Source organism: Anolis carolinensis, chromosome 5 (assembly GCF_035594765.1).
Source record: "Anolis carolinensis isolate JA03-04 chromosome 5, rAnoCar3.1.pri, whole genome shotgun sequence".
NCBI lineage: Eukaryota > Metazoa > Chordata > Lepidosauria > Squamata > Dactyloidae > Anolis > Anolis carolinensis.
This window is the reverse complement of record NC_085845.1, coordinates 23,518,766-23,546,201: the sequence shown is the minus strand read 5'-3', so window position 1 is coordinate 23,546,201 and position 27,436 is coordinate 23,518,766.

Sequence of the window (27,436 nt, the reverse complement as noted above, 5' to 3'; positions counted from 1 at the left end):
ACGAGTTCTCAGAATTTAAGACACAACTAAAGATCCATCTCTTCTGGCAGGCCTACACAGGCAATTTTGAACTGTGAATTTTAATGTTGCATTCTATTGGTATCATGTCTTAATAGTTGCACTGAAGACCCCAGTGGTGCAATGGATTCAACCCTTGTACCAGCAGACTGTTGACTTGAAGGTTGGGTTGCTGATCTGAAGGCTGCCAATTCAAATCCAGCCAAGGGAGAACGTGGATGAGCTCCCTCTGTGTCACGACCCAAGCTGCAGAGCACCAATAACCATACACAGAGGCCAGAATCTATCTAATATCTTTATTAAGGAAATATATAAAGTTAATAAAAACAAGTATAGGAAATAGTCCAGAAGCAGACCTTTCAGGAAAGGTCAAAATTAGTCCAAAGAAGCAATGTCCAATATGAAATATTAAGGTCCAAAGTTGTAATCCAATAACCGAAACACTCACTTGCCAAGCAAGTGAGGGGAGATGACAAGGTCCTTTAGTCCATGAACTTGAGCAAGGCTAAGAAATAACTTGATTCTTGGAACACAAAGCTTGATTCAAGGCAACAAGGAGACGAGGAGCTAGAACAAGATCCGTGGTAATTACTTGGCGAGGTCCGGGAAACAAGGCAAGATCCGGGGAGAAAACAAGGCTGGGAACGAAGGCTTGGAACAGGAACAAAGGCTTGAGAGCAGGAGTAGCTGTCCACACACGCTGCTCCGGTAGTTGACGAATTGACTCCGCAAGATTCCTTCGGGAGCAAGGAACCTAAATAGGCCTCGTTTTCCCACCAGAGAACACTTCTCTGGGGAATCAGAAACGAAAGTCAATCTCTGTGTCCAGATGTATGACTCCCTAAAATTTCTCATGGAAGCAGGCTTAATCATCTGAATGCTTTGCTGCAATTCTCAAGCTCCTGCGATTAGCCTGTTGTACTCCTTTTTGCTGGAGATAATAATTACGGCAAGAAAAAGGGGGAGATTTCGACTCAGGGCTTGTTTGGCAGATTTCTGGAAGACAAACCTCCTGCAGGTGCAAAGGCTCCATTTCTGGCTGGGATAGTTCCTTTTCTGGCTGAAATGGTGGAAAACCCAAGTTTTCCTCTTCATCTGTCACAACAGCACTAGGAACGGGACTACATGGCCCATGAATCATCACACTATCCCCCTCCTCAAGCCCCCTCTCAAACTGGGACTCTCTCCCCGAGGCGCGAGGCCGCGGCTTGGCGGGATAGGTCTGATGGAAGCGGCGGGTTAAATCGGGGGCATGGACTGTGGAAGCGTCTTCCCAAGAACGTTCCTCGGGGCCAAAACCCACCCAGTCAATGAGATATTGTAGGCGGCGGCGGTGAAAGCGAGAATCCAAAATGTCCTGAACCTCGAATTCCTCCTCTCCATCCACCAAAACAGGAGTGGGAGCCGGCCGGTCTGCATCAGGGCGCACACCATCCGCCGGAAGGAGCAGGGAGCGATGAAACACTGGATGAATGCGCATAGAGCGCGGAAGTTGGAGTTTGAAAGTCACGGGGTTAAGTTGCGCCACCACTGGATAGGGGCCAATGAAACGGGCATCTAATTTCCGGCAAGGGCGATGGGAGGGCAAAAAGCGAGTGGACAGAAGAACCCGGTCTCCTACCTTGATTTCGGGGCCCGGCTGGCGATGTTTGTCAGCGTGGCGTTTATAGTCCTCTTTGGCTTGGTCCAGTTGCTAGAGCAAAAGTTGTTGCACCGCTGTGAGTTCCTGCAGCCAGTCCTCTGCTGCGGGAACTTCTGAGGTTTCAATGACAGGAGGAAAGAAACGTGGATGGAAGCCGTAGTTTGCAAAGAACGGGGTTTCTTTAGTTGAAGCCTGGACCCCATTGTTGTAGGCAAACTCTGACAGCGGTAACAGGGAAGCCCAATTGTCCTGCTGGTAGTTCACATAACAGCGAAGGTATTGTTCCAAAGTGGCATTGGTGCGCTCAGTTTGCCCATCCGTTTGGGGATGATGAGCCGAAGATAAACGAGAGTCTATGCCCAATAGTTTTTGTAGTGCTTTCCAGAAACGAGAGGTGAATTGGGACCCACGGTCTGTGACCAAACTCTTGGGCAATCCATGCAATCTGAAAACATGTTGAAGGAATAGATCTGCAGTTTCTTTGGCCGTGGGAAGGCCATCACAGGGAATGAAATGGGCTAACTTGGTAAAAAGGTCCACCACCACTAGGATTGTGGTGAATCCACAGGAAGGTGGTAGATCAGTGATAAAATCCGCAGAGATTATTTCCCATGGGTGGGATGGGGTAGGGAGGGGATGTAGAAGCCCTGAGGGCTTTTCCCTTCTTGTCTTGGAGCGCTGGCATACTGGGCAGGTGTTGACATATTTTTCTACATCCTTGCGGATCTTGGGCCACCAGAAATCTCTTAGGATCAAATGCATGGTTTTGAATAGTCCGAAATGCCCTGCTGGCTTGCAGTCATGACACAGACGAAGTGCTTTTTCCCTGCCCGGTCCTGGGGGGATGTAAACATGATTTCTATAGCAAAGTAGCCCATCCTTAAGCGAAAAGGGAAAATGTAGTCCTTGGCGAAGTTGGTCCTGTGCCCAGGCATCTGCTTGCTGACTAGCCCTGATTTCCTGAGCACAAAGGGGCCCTGGAGTTGATTCAATGGGAGTGGATTTGGTGTTTCCCACTGTGAGCGTGGCAAAGTTCTCGGGTTGTAGCAGTTGGGACTCAAAGGTCTCCTTGCGCCCTGCAGCGTATTCCGGTTTCCGTGACAGAGCATCTGCTTGCTTGGTCTGGGCTGGGGTTACATAATGAATTTGGAAGTTAAAACGTTCAAAGAATAAAGCCCAGCGTTGTTGCCTCTGATTTAGCTTGCGGGCAGTTCTTAGATGCTCTAGATTTCGATGATCAGTATGGACTTCAATGGGAAATTTGGCCCCTTCTAACCAGTGTCTCCAAGTTTCAAAGGCTGCCTTTATGGCCAAAAGTTCCTTTTCCCAAATAGTGTAATTTCTCTCTGGTGCGGTCAATTGACGGGAATAAAAGGCACAAGGATGGAGATGATCTCCCACTGGTTGTAGGAGTACAGCCCCAATCGCCACATCGGAGGCGTCCGCCTGCACGACAAAAGGGGTTTCAGGATCTGGATGCTGAAGGATTGGCTGGGACGTGAATAATTTCTTTAGTTGCTGGAACCCCTTCTCTGCTTGAATTGTCCAGCGGAAAGGCTGTTTCCCACGGATGCAGCTGGTTATTGGGTCAGACCAGCGGGCAAAGTCTGGAATGAACTTGCGGTAGTAGTTCGCGAACCCCAAGAATCGTTGCACCTCTTTCTTGTTGGTTGGCGCCCGCCATTCCAATACTGCTGCAACCTTTGCCGGGTCCATGGTGAGCCCTAGTGGCGAGACACGATATCCCAGGAAATCTACCTCTTGTAGATCAAAAGCGCATTTTTCCAACTTGGCATAAAGTCCGTGGTCCCGCAATCGTTGTAACACCATTCTGACGTGATTCTCATGTTCTGATTGCGATCTAGAAAACACCAAAAAATCGTCCAGGTAGATAATCAGGAACCGATCTAGATAGTCCTGAAAGATATCGTTGACAAAATGCTGGAACGTTGCGGGAGCTCCACATAAACCGAAATTCATAACCAGGGTTTCGAATAAACCGAATTTTGTCTGGAAGGCAGTCTTCCACTCGTCCCCTTCCCTGATGCGAACTAGATTATAAGCTCCTCGAAGATCCAGTTTGGTGTAAACTTTAGCCCCTCGAAGCCGGTTTAAGAGGTCTGAGATCAAAGGCAGGGGATACCGGTTTCGCTTAGTGATATTGTTCAATGCTCTATAGTCCACCACCAAGCGTAGGTCCCCTGACTTCTTTTTCACAAACATCACTGGGGAAGCGGCTGGGGATTGAGAGGGTCTGATAAACCCCTTGCGGAGGTTTGTCTCTAAGAACTCCCTGAGAGCTTCTTGCTCTGGTTCAGTCAGGGAGTAGAGGTGTCCTCGCGGAATCGGGGCCCCCTCCACCAAGTCAATGGCACAGTCATAAGGTCTATGTGGGGGTAGTCTCTCGGCTTCTTTTTCATTGAATACATCCCAATATTCTGAGTACTTCTTGGGCAAGGTGATGATGGGTTCAGCGTCTGTGGCATGGCAGACCTTGGCTACAAGGCAATGGTTTTGGCAATATTTTGAAGCAAACTGCAGTTCTCTGTTGGACCAGGAAATGCTTGGGTCGTGGAGCGTCAGCCATGGAATTCCCAAAATCACAGGGAAGTGGGGACCCTCGGTAACAAAGAAAGAAATCTCTTCCATGTGTTCCCTTATCCACATTCTGGTGGGTTCCGACCACTGGCTTACTGGACCTGTCTTGAGGGGGCGGCCATCGATGGCTTGCACCACACGGGCGTTCTTGAAGTCATGATATTGTAATCCCAGAGAGTCGGCATACTCTCTATCAATGAAGTTGTTTGTGGCTCCTGAGTCTATCATGGCATGGACCATGACGGGTCCTTTTTTTACTGACCACAAGGTGACCACTAGAAGAAATAGGACCCCGGTTGGCGGCTCTTGAGTGGGTTTTTTGACCGGGTTGGCGAGCCTCTCTACGCCCGGTCGCTGGCTTCCCCCGCCGGCTGTGCGCCAGCCGCCTCAGACGTCTTCGTCTCCGTGGAGGACGCCGCCGCCAGACGAGCGGCGGGCTTCCCTTTGGCTGGACACTCTCTGGCAAAATGGCCCCCGTTTCCGCAGTACCAACAGAGATTTAGGCGTTGGCGGCGGGCCTTCTCGGCGGCATCTAATCTGGGACGCACATTGCCCAACTGCATCGGCACCTCCTCGCTTCCTCTGGGGTATGGGGCTGGTGGCGGGGGTCTCCACACTGGACGCGGCTGGACGCCGGTGGGAGCGGGAGGTCTCGCTCCGGTCCTACCGCTCTGGCCTCGGATCCATTGTCTTCTGTTGGCAATCATGACTTCAGCTCGTAAACATTGATCAATGAGTGCTTCAAGAGAGTGTGGAGGATCCACCTTGGAGATTTCCTCCAGCATCTCGATGTTGAGACCCTCCCGAAATTGTCCTCTGAGGGCTATATCGTTCCATCCGGTGTTATGGGCCAGCACTCGGAACTCGGCTATGTACTGGGACATGGGTCTGTCCCCTTGGGAGAGGCGCCGGAGTTTGTGGCCGGCTGCCTCCAAATTGTCCTCAATCCCCCAAGTCGCCTTAATGTGATCCAAGAATTGTTGCGCTGATCTTAGATGTGGGGAGTCTTGGTCGAACAGTGCCGTCGCCCAGTTGGCCGCTGGCCCGTCTAGGAGACTGTAGATCCACGCCACCTTGATGTCTTCTTGGGGAAACTCGGCATTACGGGCCTCTAGATAAGCCTGGCATTGGCGACGGAAAACATGAACCTTAGAAGCTTCTCCAGTAAACTTGGTTGGCAGCGCCAGGGCCGGGAGATGGATTCCGCGTTCCTTCAATCCCCTTATTTCTCCCTCCTGCGCATTGAGCTTATCACGGATGCGGTCCACTTCATCCTTGTCGATGGTGTAACTGAGTGGTTGGGCCCCCGGTCCGGCTCCGGTAGACATTCTGGCCTAGGTTAATTGGTGCTTAGGGCGGCGGAGTCAAGCTGTCACGACCCAAGCTGCAGAGCACCAATAACCATACACAGAGGCCAGAATCTATCTAATATCTTTATTAAGGAAATATATAAAGTTAATAAAAACAAGTATAGGAAATAGTCCAGAAGCAGACCTTTCAGGAAAGGTCAAAATTAGTCCAAAGAAGCAATATCCAATATGAAATATTAAGGTCCAAAGTTGTAATCCAATAACCGAAACACTCACTTGCCAAGCAAGTGAGGGGAGATGACAAGGTCCTTTAGTCCATGAACTTGAGCAAGGCTAAGAAATAACTTGATTCTTGGAACACAAAGCTTGATTCAAGGCAACAAGGAGACGAGGAGCTAGAACAAGATCCGTGGTAATTACTTGGCGAGGTCCGGGAAACAAGGCAAGATCCGGGGAGAAAACAAGGCTGGGAACGAAGGCTTGGAACAGGAACAAAGGCTTGAGAGCAGGAGTAGCTGTCCACACACGCTGCTCCGGTAGTTGACGAATTGACTCCGCAAGATTCCTTCGGGAGCAAGGAACCTAAATAGGCCTCGTTTTCCCACCAGAGAACACTTCTCTGGGGAATCAGAAACGAAAGTCAATCTCTGTGTCCAGATGTATGACTCCCTAAAATTTCTCATGGAAGCAGGCTTAATCATCTGAATGCTTTGCTGCAATTCTCAAGCTCCTGCGATTAGCCTGTTGTACTCCTTTTTGCTGGAGATAATAATTACGGCGAGAAAAAGGGGGAGATTTCGACTCAGGGCTTGTTTGGCAGATTTCTGGAAGACAAACCTCCTGCAGGTGCAAAGGCTCCATTTCTGGCTGGGATAGTTCCTTTTCTGGCTGAAATGGTGGAAAACCCAAGTTTTCCTCTTCATCTGTCACAACAGCACTAGGAACGGGACTACATGGCCCATGAATCATCACACTCTGTCAGCTCCCGCTCCATGCAGGGACTTAAGAGAAGCCTCCCACAAGGATGGTAAAAAATCAAACATCCAGGTATTCCCTGGGCCATGTCCTTGCAGATCGCCAATTCTCTCACATCAGAAGCGACTTGCAGTTTCTCAAGAAGCTCCTGACATGAAAAAAATTGTTGTACTATGTTTTTTGGTATCACTATCTATGTTTTGGCTGTGTTGTATCCTGCCTTGAGCTGTGAGGAGAGGCAGATAATAAATGCAATGTATTATTATTGTTGTCGTTGTTGTTATTATTGATTTGCTTTGATAAGCAGGTAGGCATCTTGTAAACAGTCTGCAATATCATAATACAATAAATTATGGGGCATAAGGAAATGTTGATGGTGTGGCATTTTCCTGGCCAATGTGTTCCTACAGACATCAGTAAATATTTTTGTATCACTTGTTTCTTTAATTATAAGCAATAATAGATTTGATAATTTTTTTTATCATGTCAGAAGTTATTTGAGAGAATTGGCCATCTACAGAGACATTGTCCAGGGGACACCTGGATGTGTTACCATCCTGCTGGGAGGCTTCTCTCATGTCCCCATAAGCTAGAGCTGACAGATGGGCTCTCACCCCATCTCGCGGATTTGAACCAGCAAACTTCAGGTCAGCAACCCAACCTTTAGATCAGCAGTCAAGCCAGAACAACTCATTGCACCACCGCGGTTCCTGGTTTGATAATTATTAATATATTGGTTTTTGTCTATATACAGTGCTGGTTTTCTTGCTTTATTCTGGTATTAGTATTTAGCCTGCTATTACCGCCTTGTGTTGAGGAGGGGTTTTTATATCTAGAGGTAGGTGCTGGGGTTTTATACCCACATTTCACAATGTGTTCTTTGAATACAGTTGTTCATAGTTTTGTTTCAGTTGATGTCTTTATCTTTCTTCTCTAGAGTACTTCTCCGGAATATCTCAGCTATTCCTCCTGAAGCTCCCCCCAAGTCATTCTTATTCTTACAGGTCAAGGGTATAGGAACACGAAGAAACCTCTTTTCAGGAAAGTAGTCAATAGCAAAAAAAAAAAAAAAGCTCAGAAAATCTTTTCAGTGTCCCCCATTCATCCCTGTAATGTCTTTCAGACACATTTCAGTGGCTCATGGAAAACCTTATACCTCTCACCAGATGTGTCTCCAAGGAGAATAAAAGAATTGTTTTAATAAATCAAAGTTCAACTCTGCTACCATCTCCAAAGCTCCTGAAATAGTTACTGTGCAATTTCATCTTTTATTTCCTTCTTACCTAAAGTAAACTGATTGCAGGAAGGGTGATTCCAGCAGGGGGTAATCATGCCTAACATTGCACACCGGCACAAGTACATTTTTGTGTGTGACACATTTGGTCAATCTATAGTTAGGCAGGCTTATTACAGAGCACTGATGTCTAACAGCAATTGCAAGAATGTTTTCTGTTGATGAGACTTAACTGAAGGACAAGTCAAAGAGAGCTAGGGTCAAAAGGACAGAACAAAACACAAGTCTCTAAAATGAAAATAAATAAATAAAAATCTAAGCAGAACAAGCATTAATGAGGAGCTAGTCAAACCGAAATGTTTTCTGTCTAACAAGAAAATTTGGCTTGCTCTGGGGATCACTACAAGTGTTTGAAGAGCACTGGGGAAATATAACAGAAAAATAAGCAATTTCTACATTTCATTTAGCTAGAAGCTGCTGTCAGTATAGAAAATGTATGCTAACATTCCTGGATGGAAACAAAACTGTGGCCAATAATTTCCTGTTTTGATTTTTGAGTAGAAATTAACAATTCTACAGGGAAGGTAGGCATGTGTTCCCACTAACATTTAGAATATGCATATATTCAGTTTTAAAAGGCCTGCTTATTGTTTATTTATTTTTTCTGCTACTACTTCAGCGCTATTCCCCCTTGTGGCTCATGGACATAATTTAAGAACTGTGCTGGATGAGACCCAAAATATTATTTAGTCCAGCATTTTCTTCCACTGTCGGCAACCAGATGTCTATGAGAAACTGACAAGTGTGGCATAAATACAATAGCATCCTTTCACTTGGGTTCCTTAGCAACTGGCATTCAGAGTTAGATGCCTCAAATGTTGGTGGCAATGTATAGTCATTGACTAGAGTCTATTAATCGAGATACACATTTTCCTGGGTGGAACAGCTGTAGCAAGCAAAGGAAGAGTAAATCTGTTGGCTTCAAGCAGATTCTTCTTTTTATAATCCTTATGGCCACAGAGTTTGCCTGCCACCACTGCCTACTCTCATGTAGTACATCACATAATACAATTATAGTGCTATAAGTCCACTGTAATAATAATAAATAATAATAACTTTATTTTTATACCCCGTCCCATCTCCCCGGAGGGACTTGGAGCGGCTTACATGGGGCCATGCCCGACATAAAAATACAATAACAGCGATAGTAACAGTAACTGCCATAGCTACATCAAGCTTGTTGTTTAGCAAGGCATGGGGGTTGAACTCTTAACCCACCCCCCCTGAATACGGCCCTGCTTCTACGTAAACTGTAAATCCCGGGAATCTATAGGATTTTGCCATGGCAGTTAAAGTGGAAACATGATACTGTAACAATGTAATGCTTTCTCCAATGAGCTTAAGTTGGCTTCAGGATTCAGCCATCATGATATGCTTGATAGCCTTATCTTTCATTTTGCTTATTGATATTATTATTATTATTATTATTATTATTATTATTGACACAACGACGTTGTATGACACAGCAAACAAGATAGATATGCTGGATTTCGTTTCACAAAATCACAAGTCGAACACTTCCCAAGTGTCTAGGACTGTGTGATGTATTTTCGGATGATGCGTGCAGATCCCAGTAAGGTGGCCTTTTGCAGCTGGCAGATCGTAATTTTTATTATTATTATTATTATTATTATTATTATTATTATTATTATTATTATTATTATTATTATTTGCCTCTTGAACCACTAGGGTTCCCAACATGATGCATACAACGTTCTTTAACATACTATCTTTTTTATTCCCCTGCTCCCCAATTGTTTGTAAGGATGATCTCAGCCAACCAGATGATGCTGGCTGGAGAAATCCAACAAACAAACAAACAACAACAACCCCCAAACACCTTCCCCAAGTTATTTTTCATGTCGGGAGCAACTTGAGAAACTGCAAGTCACTTCTGGTGTGAGAGAATTGGCCATCTGCAAGGACATTGCCCAGGGGACACCCAGATGTTCTCCAAGTTGTTTGGGCATTATAAGATTTGATGCTTTTCAAAACTTGTTATTCTACTATGCCCATATAGCAACAGTAAAAATAACTTGTAGAACTTTCAGACAGACAAATTTGTTATGGTCTAAGACAGTGGTTCTCAACCTGGGGTCCCCAGGTGTTTTTGGCCTACAACTCCCAGAAATCCCAGCCAATTTCCCACTGTTAGGATTTCTGGGAGTTGAAGGCCAGAAACATCTGAGGACTCCAGGTTGAGAACCACTGGTCTAAGGCTTTCATGAGTTAGATATTGTCATGTGAGAGTGAGGGCAAGTGAGGACATTAGAAGTCAATAAGAATCTCCCCACTTGGCAGAACACCCAAACTCAATTTTCAACTAATCGAAGCAAAAATGTAACATAAATAAAGTGATAATTGTTTCTTGTGTCCATTGTCTATTGCTTATATTATTCTCTGTATCTGTATCTTGGGGAGAGGGGGCGGATTATAAATAAAATTATTATTATTATTATTATTATTATTATTATTATTATTATTATTATTATTATTATTATTATTATTCTGTTTTATTTAAGGGATCCAGTGAAGTGGTTTTTCATCTGGACTTTCATAGCCAGTTCAGCCACATTGCCAGGGGGCAGCTATTTGAGCTATGAATAGGTGGTGATGAAGTACAGACAGTCCCCAAGTTACAATCAGCTGACTTACAAATGACTCATAGTTAAGAACGGGGTGAGACATCAGGAAGTGATAGAAATCTGCCCACAGAAGGGAAATTCGCTCCTGGAAGAGTTATCATGGGGAAAAGGGGTCTCAACTGTAGCTTTATTAGTAATCCTTGTTTCTACAACAAGTCAAAACACTTAGAAACAAATGCGGTCATTGCTAATAGTCAACACGGATTTACCAAAAACAAGTCATGCCAGACTAATCTGATCTCTTTTTTCGATAGAGTTACGAGTTGGGTCGATACAGGGAATGCTGTGGATGTAGCGTACCTGGATTTCAGTAAGGCCTTCGACAAAGTCCCCCACGACCTTCTGGCAAACAAACTAGTAAAATGTGGGCTAGACAAAACTACGGTTAGGTGGATCTGTAATTGGCTAAGCGAACGAACCCAAAGGGTGCTCACCAATGCGTCGTCTTCATCATGGAAAGAAGTGACAAGTGGAGTGTCGCAGGGCTCCGTCCTGGGCCCGGTTCTGTTCAACATCTTTATTAACGACTTAGACGAAGGGTTAGAAGGCACGATCATCAAGTTTGCAGACGACACAAAACTGGGAGGGATAGCTAACACTCCAGAAGACAGGAGCAGAATTCAAAACGATCTTGACAGACTAGAGAGATGGGCCAAAACTAACAAAATGAAGTTCAACAGGGACAAATGCAAGATACTTCACTTCGGCAGAAAAAATGGAAATCAAAGATACAGAATGGGGGACGCCTGGCTTGACAGCAGTGTGTGCAAAAAAGACCTTGGAGTCCTCGTGGACAACAAGTTAAACATGAGCCAACAATGTGATGCGGCTGCTAAAAAAGCCAATGGGATTCTGGCCTGCATCAATAGGTGAATAGCGTCTAGATCCAGGGAAGTTATGCTCCCCCTCTATTCTGCCTTGGTCAGACCACACCTGGAATACTGTGTCCAATTTTGGGCACCACAGTTGAAGGGAGATGTTGACAAGCTGGAAAGCGTCCAGAGGAGGGCAACTAAAATGATTAAGGGTCTGGAGAACAAGCCCTATGAGGAGCGGCTTAAAGAGCTGGGCATGTTTAGCCTGCATAAGAGAAGGCTGAGAGGAGACATGATAGCCATGTACAAATACGTGAAGGGAAGTCATAGGGAAGAGGGAGCAAGCTTGTTTTCTGCTGCCCTGCAGACTAGGACACAGAACAATGGCTTCAAACTACAGGAAAGGAGATTCCACCTGAACATCAGGAAGAACTTCCTCACTGTGAGAGCTGTTCGACAGTGGAACTCTCTCCCCGGGGCCGTGGTGGAGGCTCCTTCTTTGGAGGCTTTTAAGCAGAGGCTGGATGGCCATCTGTCGGGGGTGCTTTGAATGCGATTTCCTGCTTCTTAGCAGGGGGTTGGACTAGATGGCCCATGTGGTCTCTTCCAACTCTACTATTCTATGATTCTATGAAAATTAGAGGGTGCCGGCGTTTTGTTTCTAAAGTGTTTTGTTACTATAATGAGAGTAACAAAATTTTGTTACTTTTTCGTTATAATAATTGTACAAGTCGTAAAAATTCAGGGGCTTCTTTCTTCCTCATTTTTGCAGCTATTAGGGTGAAACTTACTACAATAGTAGAACACATTTACCACTGTTAGCTCATCAAGTGTTAGAACATTTCACTTATCCATGGATGTTTGGGGAATTTTTAAATTTTTTAAGAACTTTTTTTTTTAAAAAAAAAATCTACAAGAGCTATCTCCTTTAATTTTCTATCTCCTTGAATTTTTGACAAAAATGTGTCTTTTAAAGCCACAATAGATATCTCATTGAATGTCTCTCATATTAACCAATAGAACTGCTATTTTGGAATTTCTTCCTAGCCCAGCACAGAGATTTACTTACTAGAAGTATCAGTCAGCCCTCCCCTTTGCAGATTCAACAATTTATTGGAACTCTGGCTGGCTGCTGCTGAAGGACCAATCTCTCCCCTATCCTGATAGGGGCTTTCTGATGCTGAGAAGAATTCTGGGAAATGTAGTTTATGGCAGGGCCTTTTGAATTCTCTGGCATAGGGCTCCTCATCCTGCGTTGTAGGTACAGTAGAGTCTCACTTATCCAACACTCGCTTATCCAACATTCTGGATTATCCAACGTATTTTTGTAGTCAATGTTTTCAATATATCATGATATTTTGGTGCTAAATTCGTAAATACAGTCATTACTACATAGCATTACTGTGTATTGAACTACTTTTTCTGTAAAATTTCTTGTATAACATGATGTTCTGGTGCTTAATTTGTAAAATCATAACCTAATTTGATGTTTAATAGGCTTTTCCTTAATCTCTCCTTATTATCCAACATATTCACTCATCCAACGTTCTGTCGGCCCGTTTACGTTGGATAAGCGAGACTCTACTGTACAAATTTAACTAATTTGATCTAATTTACAATAATTTTGCACAATATATATATGTATGTATATACCGTGTTTCCCCGAAAATAAGACAGTGTCTTATATTAATTTTTGCTCCCAAAGATGCTCCAGGTCTTATTTTCAGAGGATGTCTTACTTTTCCATGAAGAAGAATTCACATTTATTGATGAACAAAATGATGAACATTTATTATATCCTGTACAGTAGTTATCATCACAAACCAGCATAACCAGACAAACTGTAAATCCTATCAAGAATTTCTTGTTACTACCATTATTTCCATGTACAGCACTCTATGGTATGTACATTTACCAAACGTACATGCTCTGGTGTTCTGTTCAGTGGGCATGCTTCCAAACAGAAACTGTGCTAGGTCTTACTTTCGGGGGAGGCCTTATATTTAGCAATTCAGCAAAACCTCTACTAGGTCTTATTTTCTGGGGATGTCTTATTTTAGGGGAAACAGGGTATATAGCTGAAGTTGCACTTAAAAATGTACCGGTTCCAACATACATACTTAAGAACAAATCTAGAGAACCTATCATGCTTGTAACTTGGGGACTGCCTGTACCTTGTGGGCCATTGTCCCATTTGGTAAGTGAGCTTCTCGCCTTCCTTTTCACAGCATGGTATAATAAATATGTTCATTTTTGCTGTGATGCTGAAATTTAAACATAGTAAGTTTCCAAATAGATAATTGGGAACCCCGGTGGTGAAGTGTGTTAAAGCGCTGAGCTGCTAAACTTGTGGACTGAAAGGTCTCAGGTTCAAATCCCGGGAGCGGAATGAGCACCCGCTGTTAGCCCCAGCTCCTGCCAACCTAGCAGTTTGAAGACATGCAAATGTTAGTAGATCAATAGGTACCACTCCAGCGGGAAGGTAACGGCGCTCCATGCAGTCATGCCGCCCACATGACCTGGAGATGTCTATGGACAATGCCGGCTCTTCGGCTTAGAAGTGGAGATGAGCACCAACCCCCAGAGTCGGTCACGACTGGACTTAACATCAGGGTAAACCTTTACCTTTACCTTTAAATAGATAATTATAAATACTTAATTCTTAAAATAAAAGCTTGTGAGGTTCATGTCTCTAAGTTTGCAGAAAGGAACTGTGGCAAATGTCTCAGGGCTACCTCAAGACTTACCACTTGGTAGCAGGCCATGCTGATAAAGGATGTCTTCACCTAGCTGCATATGGTCCATTTCATGTCATTCCTCATTCAGAAGTACCAGCCAGATGACTACACTTCCTTTCTTGTTTAAAAGCGTGGACTTAATGGAGTCCTGAATCACTGTCGCACAATTGGCTTAATTGCAGGAACAGCTTGTGCACTGATGTTGTAAATCTACCTTAAAAGTCTTTTCATATTTATTATATGCTCTCCCAGCCAACTTTGATTTTGCGTGATAATCATTTTGTCATGTTGCAATTAGCGGCGGGGGATAAATGTGCTCAGTTCACATTTTAATGCAAATTTATCTGATTTGTACACTTAAACCACTACATGAACTAAAACAGAATTATGCTTCCATATTCACGTTTTTCCAAATTCTGTGATGCAGCTCTCTAGTCATAGATGTGTTGAGACATGTGTATGGGAAAGACTGCATGAACTGGGCATGCTCATGAACATACATTTAAAAATGCATTGTATGTTGGGAAACTGCAACACCCCTCCCCAAAAATGCTTACAAAAATGGAAAACTGAAAACTTAGAGGAGCTGAGATGGAAAGAGTTATCCATTTGTAGATAGAATATATAGCCCTTGGTCTAAAGAATTCAATTAAAATGGATCTGTGAAAAATGTTACAAATCTGATGCTTGTTCACAATTTGATGCTGCTACTACTGTTGTAACTTCAGGTAATTTCAGACCGATGGCAACTCTAAGGTAAATCTATCAGTGGCTTTCAGAGGGTGAGAGTGTATGATTTACCTGAGATCATCCAATGACTTTCCATAGCTGATCGGAGATTTAAACCCTGGCCTCTGGAGTCATAGGGTATATCTACATTGTGGAATCAATGCAGTTCGACACTACTTAAACCCCCCTTACTCAATCCTATGGAATCAGGAGATTTGTAGTTTTATGAGGTCTTCAGTCTTCTCTGCCAGAGTGCTGGTGTCTCATGAAACAACAATTCCCATTATTCTATAGCATTGAACCAAAAGAGCTGCATTACAAACTGCATTAATTCTACAGTGTAGATGCTCCCATAGCCCAACACTTAAACCACTACTCCAAGCTGGCTTTTGCTTGCTATCCTTATCTACATTTTTGAATTGAGTGCCAAAAATAATGGATATTCTCAACAGCCCTAATTTTTGCCTTTAGTATTTGCTCAGTCTTTGGTTAAATTTCTTGTGGCAGGTCCTTTCAGCTGAAAGTTAAGCCAATGAAAATAACAGCAGGTAAATCCCATACACAACACAAACCACAAGCACAACTTTATATTTTCAAGTCTCTAGGAAGGAGGGGGTAGCTACCACCTATTATTTTCTTCCTTGCTTCATCTACTCAGCTTCCTTCATGCATGTCGTCACTACATATATTGTTTTAGTCCCCTTTAAAGTACCTGACCTTGTTTTGCTGTCCTGGTAATGACATGAGGTGCACAGAGTGTGGAGCTCTCATTTATGTCAGCGAAATCAAAGGATGCTTATCAGAGCAGAATTGCATGCCTGGGTGGGAATCTACAGCTAGGAGTCGCATCTGCTTCACCAATATGTTTAATTGGCTTTTAAAGTCACGGTGGCATTTTTAATACACATGACGGTGGGCAGCATGAGCTGCGTTTTGTTCTCTCCAAGAATTAGAGATGCCTAAGTGGATGAGTACAGCAGTGACATACATGAAGGGGAGAAAAAAGAAGAAAAGAAAAGCAGGGAAATGTAGTGAGAAGAGTTTCTGATAGTCCTGGGGAAGATTTACAAAGACTCACGATGAAGATAAGTGAGGCCAACTAAACACAACGTGCCAACCCTGGATAGCAAGTGGACAATAGAGAGTGTTTTTAGAATGAGTGATGGGAAGTGAAGTTTCAGATCAAACAAGCTGATAGATGAGAAAACAGCAAGGAAGTGTTGTATAAAAGAGACAGATATGAGAAGCTGTCAGCTTTTTCTTTATGTGACTGAAACATACAGAACTACAGTATGTGTTTGGGGAAAACTGAGAAAAGATAAGATGTAGGAATAAAATGGCTTCATATGATGATGTAACAGTTTTAATTAGAATTTCAATTCATATCCAGATCACCCTAAATCAAAAAGCGAATTCAAGGATTATTTTTTTAAAAAAAGATATTGCATTAAGTTTTTGATTCTTCAGGAAAGTGAACAAAATAAAATTAATTTCAGAAAGCCCCTAGGTCTGTTCCAAGCATGGTGATGGTGCAAGGTTCAATTTCAACAGCAGTTTGATGTGCACATATAAGAATTGTCAGCTTCCCTTCCATTGTGTTTTTCAAACTCCCATCAGAGTTCTTCTCCATGTTGGGTTCCTCTTAAATTCATGATAAGAGAGCCAGTGAATTAATTTATTTTAAATGAGGATGAAGTGTCAATTCTACATTAGTTTATGTTAAAACTAATCAGCTGAATTTAAAACAAGAGGTTGATATTATTATTATTATTATTATTATTATTATTATTATTATTATTATTATTATTATTATTATTATTTTATTATGACACAGCAAACTAGATAGACATGCTGGATTTCGTATCACAAAATCACAAGTCGAACACTTCCCAAGTGTCTAGGACTGTGTAATGTATTTTCAGATGATGCGTGTAGTGCGGTTTTCTTGTACTGATTTTTTGTCTGCTGTGCTTTGAGGAGTTTCTGATTTTTGACTTCAATCAAAACAGGTTCTTCACTTTGCTTTACATATTCTGCTAGGGCATAATGTTCCGGATTGCTTCTGGCTTAAGCAGCCAATGTAGATGTGGGCCTAGAGAAGGGTCACAGATGATGAACAAATGATCTTAAGAGGAATGTGTTGAAGACAAAATGTTAATTCAGGTAACCTAGCCCCAAGCCATTTACATCTTTAAAGGTTAGTATCTGTATTTTAATTTGAGTCCGGAAAATGGCTGACAAACATAGTTGGCAGAATACTGTCATAAAATGAACATGTTGGACAAATTAATATTGATCTGATCCATCAACAGCTATTATCCAAGGTACCTATATTTAGAAGCAGTTTGTCTTAGTCGGGATTCTGGATTTAAGAGATACGCAAAAGGAGCATTTAATTGCTCTATTGCTATACTCCTTGAGATTTTCCATAAACACCTGGCTGCCTGTCTGGTCACTGTTTAAATACAGCTTTACCTACATGCATTTTTGTGCAAACCATTGGGGTTCTTCTAGTTTCCTCATGTTTCAGAGGTGGGCAACTTGTAACTTTCCTCATATTGAACTTCAACTTACCTCAGTCTCAGCTATATTGATAATGATGGCAGGTGAAGAGAGTTGTCTCAGTAACATATGCCATTTGTCTACTCCTATATATAGCTAAATACTGGAACTATTACAACATGGCAGACATGTAATCAGCTTTTAGTTGGGGGCAGATATTAGACAGCCAGTGTGGTATAGTGATTTGTGTTGAACTAGACCTCTGGGAGACCAAGGTCTAAAACCTATTAGGTAACTTTGGACAAGTACATTCTCTCAGCCTTACATGAAGGCAATGGCAAACCTCCTCTGAACAAATTCTAAGAAAAACCCCCGATGATAGAGTCACCATAAGTCATAGTCAGTTTGAAAAAAAAGGTATGACCATTTTCAGTTCAAAGCCACAGTCTACAAGCTTCCCATGGGTGATACTGGAGGGTGAGTTTAGCTATATACTAAAGAGCTAGCGGAGCTATAAAATGGTTTATTGCAAACAGAGTTGTAGGGTCCAAATAACTTTCCAATATTATCAGAAGAGGAGATACTGGAGAAAAATACATTTCACTTGACAAAGTTGCCTCACCACATCACCATAACAGCAGATTTTTCCAAGAACCAAGTTGCACACAAAAATGATCAATGTCAGGCCAAACAATAATGGGAACAAAGCTCATCTTTTTGATCTTCTTGATATATAAATATAACCAGAACTTGGAAGTAATGAGTTACAAATAGCTATTTTTTTCTAATTGATACTTTCACCCACAAGGATTGCACCTGATTAAAAGAAAAGTTGCGCGATGTTTCAAATTCCATGTATTTGTATTTATTTTATTTTTTAGAAAAAAGGGGGAAATTGTGTATTTTGTATAAAATAGCATACTCTATACAACCCTGTTTTTTGTGCAAGAAAGCAAGTTTTATGCATAAGACAATTTAACGTCTCTAATATGATTGTTAAAAAAATCTTTCAAACACAAACATTATTTTAAAAATCAAAATTCTCATAATCTCACGTAATGTAGAACATTTTGAAATTAATCCTCTGTGGGGGCAAAAGCAAAATAGGCAAAGATTTATATCCCCACTTGCTATGGATGAAAATCAAGACCATAATGCTTGCTATCTTCAGTTTTCAAAGAGACATGTCTTTTATTCTGTCATCTTTTTCCACAGATCATTCTGCTAGACTTACTGCATGAAGAGACTGATATAGGTGGAAGAGCCACAAAAGAAATTGCAGAAATTCTCAGAACATGAATGGTTTGTGTTATACGGTACTTCTAAAGCATGTCTATGATTCCTGTCAGCAGCATGTATTTTCAGCATGTATTTTGCAGACTGTTGTATAAATTGTTGTTTGATGAAAGATTCTATAAATGATTTTGATAAATAAGTAAACCCTGATGCTATATCTTCAATAGTGTGTGATGGACAGATGTTAGTAGTGATGAAACCTCCATGGTGTGAAAACCTTCACTTTCTATTTTTTGAAAATTGAACTGTTGGTAAACATATAGAAGCAGTCGAAGTTGGCAGTGATGCTTAGTTGGCAATGCTTGTTACAGGCCCTAAGATCCATCTTGGCCAGTGGTCACATCAATTGTTGTTTAGCCTTACCATCAAAGTTGGATGTTCTCCAGACCATCATAGCCTTGCAATTCTGCAGTGTAAGAGTGTCAGACATCTGAGAAGGAGATGAGAGAATTTAATTTTTAATGGAACGTGACATCTCAGCTCCCAAACCTACTTAGCTAACAATGTAAAATTGGCATCAGATAATAGCATGCTCCAAACATCTGATGGCTAGTAGCCACTGGCTACCTACACTTTAATATGAATGGCACTGTTTTCATCCCATTAAGGCCACTCAGTTTTCTGGTGTGATATTAAAAGTAGATGAATCAATAAGGCAGGTTAATATGCTTGCATATATTAATAAACTAATGCTAGCATCAGAAGCAGCTGGTCCTTGTTTTCTGTTAGCTTTCTGATGTCCCTAACATTTCTTTCAACATGTATTATAAGTGAATTTCCTCTGTAGCTGCATTTCACTTGCCTTGGGAAAAAATAACCAAATAAATTCATCTTTCATACACGAAGATTGTCAGTCAGATGCAAATTACACTTGGTGTAAATGTCATTTCATCACTTATAGTTGATGCTTTACATTTAGACCTCAAACATTGCTGTCTGTTCACATTATCACGATCTGTGCTCTCTGACAGCTCTAGTATTAATTGCATCAAATTGCTTGCCTTTTACAGTACATTTTCTGTTATCCAGTACAAGATGTCTTAAGAATTCTTTGGAAGGAAATAGCTTGCTTTAAACATGGAATATAGGCAATATTTTATTGTATTTAGAATCAATAAAAAGAATAATAGAGAATCATAGTATTTTTGACTCAGGTTCTGTCTACAATGGGCAAGGTCCTCCAGAATATTTCTGCCCCAGGACTGCCTTGGATCAAGCACATTTTGGCTGAATGTGGGACCGGTGTCCAGATTGTTCAGTCTATCCCCTGGCTGAGCTGTCGGCTTGTTCATCAGGAAGTCCATTCATACTACTACTAGCTTCTCATGTCTCTACTTGTCAGAATTGAGCACCTTTACAATCAGCAAGGTGGAGGTGGAGTGTTATGAAGATGTTCAACACTCAATTTGAGATGTTTGTGTAGATAAACCCTAGTAAGAGAATTTGGGGATTGGAGTCGAACACTGCTCCTGCATTCCTGGAATATTGGCTGTCCATCTGTATAAATACCTGAAAGAAAAAGAAGTCTACATTCTCCTAAGGTTCCCTGAACCTCATATGTTCTTGGTGAAATAACTCTTTTCATTAAGAAGTATGTTTTAAGCCTAATGCAGAATAAATCAATTGAAGCAGTGGGGATTTTACCAAACTCTTCTGAAAGATTCATCCTTTTGTGTAGTCCAGAAGAGAATAACAATTTGATTTAAATGCTACTATTTAATTGAGATTTACTTCGTTGAAATTTCCACTCATTGATTCTAGCTCTGAATCTGAAGCGACAGAGAACCTACTCAATCTTCTGAATGAGCAGCCTTCAAAAGATAGGCAATCTTCTTCAGGTTAATTATATTCAATTCAAACATGATTGTTTTCATTTGAAAATGCACTGATTTTTCTAGATCCTTTTTCAATTGTGGTACTCAAAATGGGATAGAATCCTACAGATTAAAACTGGATGATACAAAACTGAAACTATTCTTGTGACCTGAAAACTTTGACCCTGTTAATGCTATTTATTTATTTCCTATATTTCTACTCCGCCCTTCTCCCCGAGGGGACTCAGGGCAGCTTACACAACTGGCAGGATCACTACCAGTACATCATAATACAATAAAATAAGAATAAAACAGTTAAAATAGTTAAATAACATAGTAAAATGCAATATATAAAAGATTTAACACAGTGCAACACCGAATATATATGCTAATTATCCATCAGACCTTGTGCAAAAGCCTTAATCCAATCCATGTCAATGCTAACTGAGTTCATTCATTAAATGCTTGCGCACATAGCCAGGTCTTCAACTTCTTTCCAAACTCCAGAAGGGATGGAGCCTGCCGGATGTCACTGTTAATGCTGCATTTTAAATTTCCATTTCCCAAAGTGATCATCAACATGCTTTACCATACGATCTCTTCACACGGGCCGTGCCATTACACTGGCAATCTGGAAGAGTGTGGAGTGACTTGTGGCACCAGACGCACCCTCCCTCCTTTCCTCATCAGATGGAAGGGACGGGAGAAGGTGCTTGGCACCCTTTCCCTCCCCTCATCACATGGCAGAAAGAGCAGCATGTGCAGCAATGTGCGTTGCCCCGTGGTCCTTTATGCCATCACATGGCAAAAGTGGGTGAATGCGGGTATCTCCGGTGGAGCTACCAAAACTACATTTTCTTCCCCGTAGTGGAGGAGAAAGTGGCTGTCGGTGCTTCTCCTCCACTTTGCGAGGAATGTGGGCGAGGCCTGCCGTGTGTCATGAGGCACACGGCAGGCCTCATCTTTGCTGCAATTAAAAGTGGCAAAACAAGGCAAAAATGCCCCATGTGAAGACGTCCCTAGACTAAATAGAGGATATAACATGCCGTGTTTCCCTGAAAATAAGACTGTGTCTTATATTACTAGATGTGCTAGGTCTTATTTTCAGGGGATGTCTTATTTTTCCATGAAGAAGAATTCACATTTATTGTTGAACAAAAAATTGAACATTTATTATATACTGTACAGTAGTTGTCATCACAAGCAAGCAAAACCAGACAAACTGTGAATTCTATCAAGAATGTTTTGTTATTAACATTATTTACATGTACATTTACCAATCCTTCATGCTCTGGTGTTCTGTTCGGTGGGCATGCTTCCAAACAAAAACTTTGCTAGGTCTTACTTTTGGGGGAGGCCTTATATTTAGCAATTCAGCAAAACCTCTACTAGGTCTTATTTTCAGGGGATGTCTTATTTTTGGGGAAACAGGGTATTAACTCTGCCACCCAAATTCTGAGACAGGAAAACACATTAGCCAAGGTGAAAATTGAGTACTGGAAGCAGTTATTTGAAGTATAACTAACTGTACTTTTCCAGTAAAATTGGATAAAACTTCTGGATCTTTTTAGTATTGGTGCTGAACAAATAGGTATAAGTCTGGTGTTTTGCAACTCACAATTCATAGCAGCTTTAGAGTACATCCTTACATTAAATGGCTGTACAATCTCAGGTTGAGATGTCTTTCATGCTTGATTTCCCAACACATTTTACAGTTAACTAGCAAATTGCAGCAAAATGTCTGCCAAGTTCCTCTTTCCTAACACCCAAATGCTACACAAACAAAATCCCAAAGAGATCAGCCTGGTTAGAAGTGAGGACAGTAGAGCAACACTCAAAGCAGTCTGTGTTTTGCCCTGGAAAGACCTCACAAGCAGACTTTTGTTCTTGCCGTGCCTTCATTGATCACATAGATTAATGGTGTTGGCTGAAGGGTATCTAAGTCATACTGTCTAAATAGAGTTTTCTACTTGGCTGGCTTTGTGGTTTGGCTGAACCTCAGTTTGAACTTTTCTCCTCCCCAGTTGCCACTGATCTAATTAGACTTGGATACTAAAGCTATTTAAAGACTTGGAGACAAACACAGTTGTACAATGGAGATTTCTCACTATAGTCAAGAACCTTGCCAATCTCAGCAGGAGGGGGGGCTAATCTCAAAAACAATTGCTATTGGTGGAGGCCAAGAAATGGATTTTAACAGAGTTTGATTAGACCTGTAGTGCCATTAACATGCAGGGGCACAACTGTGCTTGTAGCAACTTTTAAAAAAAGTATAAGGTGAACATCTGCTAAATTGCATACTTCACTATCTTTTAAAAGAAGATCAAAGGCCTCCTGACTACAGTAGCAAAATAAATTCATTGTAGTTATTTGGTGGGAGTTTGGATTCAAATACTTTCATGGTGTTTGGGAACATTGCACATGCTAGATTAATGCCAGGGATGTCAGCAATTTGGCTCCTTCCTGTGCTGTCAGGGTAACACTAGAAAGGTCCAAGCTGTGTGGTATGCAAGTTTGCAAATTGTAGGAAAGCAAGATATCTGACAGTTTAACGCTGTGGTTTCTTTTATCAGATTTTATGCAGAATATGTAAATTCATGTATTTGTATGTAATATGATACTTGAGCACATGTGCTTTTTACCTCCATGTGCATGAGTCAAGCCCTTTCCCTGCTCAGGAAGGGTCAATTAATGAGACCACATACATTTACTGCCTGGAAAACAGAATCACCAGCAAGTGTACAGGCGTGTCCTAGGATTCTTTGTATCTCTCTTCCAAAAACATGTTTTACTTGAATGCAGAGGCAATACATGTAAGGGATGAGGTAACAATCCAGGTATGCACCCAATACAATGGAAGTGATAGTCAGAAGGAAAGAAAACTTGTGAAATCATAACAATACCAAAACCCCCTCAGACATTGTGGTGGTTATCTTACTGGATGTAAACTAATACAGGGAATGTGTGTACACACCACAGAAACACCCCCTTGCACCAATGTAATGTGTCCCATGTGACTTTCCAAACAGATTTCAGTGATCAAAACAGATCCATGTAAAAGAGTCAAACTTGTACCGGATAACATGAAGTAGAAATGGGATGCAGTCACCATGCAGATTCAGTCCAACTGTTTTGCCACAAAGAAGAGCACTGCTGGACCAGAGTAGGTCCAAAGATTCAATGAATCCTACATTTCCAATCCCATCAAAGCCATACAAATGCAGCTGATAAGTTCACAATCAAACTGGGAGTGAAACTGGCTTCCTCCCACTTTCATTTCTTTGACATCTGATATTCAGAGCTAGTAAATTTATCTTTCATGATAACACTGTCCTTCATGAATTTGTCTAATCTCATTTTAAAGCCACTTAAGCTAGTGGCCATCACACATTTAGTGACAGCAAACACAATTACTCAATTGCATTTTGGGTGAAGTGGTATGTTTTTTCGTCTGTCCAGAATGTCCTGGTGATTAGTTTTTGAGTTTTTCTCTCTTTCCATTTTCTCCACGCTAAATCAATCTGAGGGTTTTTTTGTTTTTTAAAAACAATTTAGATCTATTTTCACTTGGTGTCATCTCACCTTCTAGCACCTAATGCATTTTGAGGGATAAAATTGAATTCATGCTACACATTGGAAAGGAAAAGGTCAACGGTTGACCTATCACATTAAGGCCTCAACAGTTGTCATCCATTTTGTCCCGATGGAAATGACTCAGAAGTACACTGTGAATGCTTTTGAGTTTCAGACAGAAGCAAAGCCTAAGACTTCTGCTGTAATTAGCTGGAACCAAAAATATACTTATGGGAAATTTTGTCCTGAGGAAAGCATGTAGTAGATATATCCTACATTAAAGCAGTTTTGATATGCCATTCTATAAAATGTACACAGAGAACCCCCCTCCTTTCACTTGTGAAAAGCAAAGAGACAGGTGCCAAATGCATCTGTTTCTTTGTGGCAGTTAAAAAAACCTGGGATAAAATTAGTAGTTAAACATGACAAGATATAGAGAAAGACACAAAAATTAAGGAAGTTTAATTCCAGCACTTTTAATATATCAACTTAAAAGAAACTAATTGTTATTAAAATATCCTCCCCAGTTTCTAAGATTGGTAGAAAAAGTTTATGTAAATCGGGGGAAATGAATGTTAAAACAAATTGCTTACCTACTTCTGCCTGCATAATATTTTCTTGTGCACACATTAGCTTTTATTTTCTTTTTGATTTACCCAAATAATTTTTCATTGATGTTCATTCGTTTTCTGTAGGTGATTGAAAGAGACAATGAGCTTGTGATATACTTTAGGTTTCAGAAGAGGCAGACAAAGGTTTCCTAGGCAGCTAGAGTGAAAGAACAGCTTCAGTCAGTGTCTGCATTTTTCGGTGTATGAAGTACATCTCAAATTGCTCTGCAGAATAATTGAAACCTATTCTTAATGAGGCAGAAAAAACAGAAATGTCCTTTTTGTTCATATCAAATGAAGGAGGTGGCTTTTACACAATGCAGATAGTTTCCAATATGGAAAATACTGAGCAGCCTCTTATCTTACGCATCCAGTTGAGTAGCAGCAGTATGACCCATGACCTAGCCCAGTCTATGTTATATCTTCTATTAAAGCTGGCAATAAACAAACACTATAGGGGATATGGGGCTGTTGTTGTAAATGGCACATTGTGTCTAATTCATAATCTGTTCCAGTAATGTGCAGTGAAACTGAATGTGTGTGTCTTACTCCACAAAGGTTAGTGGTACTCTGTTACAGTGGCATCATTAGGGAGATGTGGGAGGTGCGAACTATACAAGATGACACCATAAGAGAGGCAGAAACCAAATGACAATCTCTATACATTTTTAGACCATGTTTCAGCATGAACATATTATTTTGTATAAATATATTCTAGGAGCTATATACAACCACAAAAACATTTTCATAACCCCAGTTTACACACACTGAAATAATATACCTACAGGGTGGTTAATAATCTACACAACTTTACTTTTTGAAACCAATTAAATGATTCACTGAATCATGTGGTTTAGTCTGCATGTGCTATAAGTATGCACTGTTGTTCGCTGCTGCTGGATTTTAACAATTGCTGAGTGTGTCAAATTCTCTGGTATTTTAGCTTCAGTGTTGTGGTATGGTCTAGTATGGGAGGAGATCCATGGAGGTAACACACCTCCAGCTCATGACACCAACCCTACTGATGCCCCTTGTCTTTTAGAAATCTGTCAGAAGAAAGTCCTTTGTTCGAAGAAACATTAAAACATACTTTCCAGTCCGAATCTAGTTTGAATAAAGAAAGGAGTAGAATGGGTCTTGAAGTATCTTACCAAGGACTGTCATCTGAACCAGTAACAGCTGTGGCTGCCATGTCAATGGTTACAGCTATACTGCTATATAATGCAGTTTGGTACTGCATTATATTTCAGTATAGATGCAGCCAGTGTGATTTTTAAATTCCTTTAAGTTTTACTCTAAGTTTTAAAGGAGCTGTCCAGGATGCTGAATACTACACCAAAATAGACTTAGTGCCTTATAAATACCAGGCATAATAGGTTATATTTCAGAAGAAGTAACTAGCAAAACAATTTCTGAGCAATAGTTGCCTAAAAAAACCCTATGAAATCTATGTGGTCACCAACATGTTACTTGAAATTTGAAAATCAGAGTAAAACCTGAAGCAGATAATCCATGACTGAGATCCTATAGTTTGTTTTTGTAATATAAAGATATACTCACATAGATATGACTGTGTATCTGCTTATTGTCTCAGTAAGTATACAGGAGTTTACAGTGTTTTTTCTACAGTCCCAGTTTATAAAGTGTTATACTGAAGCCTCTGATGAATACTGATACTTACATACCATTCAAAATGCATAACTTTGTGGTTGGAATTCTGTTGGTTAGATCCAACTGGAAATAACCATTGATTCTCTTGTTGAATGGTGTGCCATTGATCTGATGGTTGTGCAGTGCCTGTTCAGGATTAATAATAGGATAATAATAATAATAATAATAATAATAATAATAATAATAATAATAATAGAATTTGGCTCACATATAGAACTCCACTTATGCAACCATAACTCAATGCAAGGCCAAAAATATATGCTAAATTGCCAAAGGAAGTTCAACTGTGTCATGGACTCTACACATGAATATAACACCAAAATACACTGCTTGTGTATGATACCATAATAACCAGTTTGAGAACATTTTCATTGCCCTTAGGATAATAAATAATTACCCCTATGAACGTTCATAAGTTTGAACATGTGTAAAACACAATGACAATGTTGTCCACATTGTAGACAGTGAATATAAAACCGTGTGCTCTCCTTTCTCCTAAACTGAGATTTCTGGATGGAGATTTGTAGCAACCATCTCAAGTTTCTGAAGTTATAGATCCCTCTTTGTCAAATACTTGAAACAGCCCCAAGTATCAACGAAATGCATTATAATGAACTAAACAGCCCCAAATGGTGTGGAAAATGATAAGTGACTCTTCCTGAGACCATACAGCTTGTATTGGACATATTTGGATCTCCTAGATTTCTGTTTCCCTCTCATCTCATTCTCTCCCCCCCCCCCCCCCCCCCCGGAACAGCTGTTTTCATCAGGAATGGCAAGTTAGGAGAAGAAATGATAAAGGAGCAGCTGGAAGGAAGAAATAATTAAATCCCATTGAGTACCACTTAATATTTTCCCTTGTTACTCTGCCTTTTGAGTCACCAGGAGCACATTAAGGTTAATTGAGTTAGGTCAATTTGTTATCCAAATGATATTAAGGTAACTGTGTACTAAAAATGAAATTGCACTGTGTCTCTTTTGCTCAGCTCTGGCAACTAACCTAAGCTTCTCTGCCCTCCCTGCTCCAGGGGAAAAAAGAATAAACATTCTTTGGAGCCATTTGCTTGCTTTTCTTCAGGTTTTCTCTTTCGTTTTAAAAAAAGGGAAAAGAGAAAGAAAAACCCCACACACAAAGCATCATATCTCTATGAATATCTGGAATAATATGACTGCAAGACTGTGCCAACCTGTCAGTCAAAGGCATC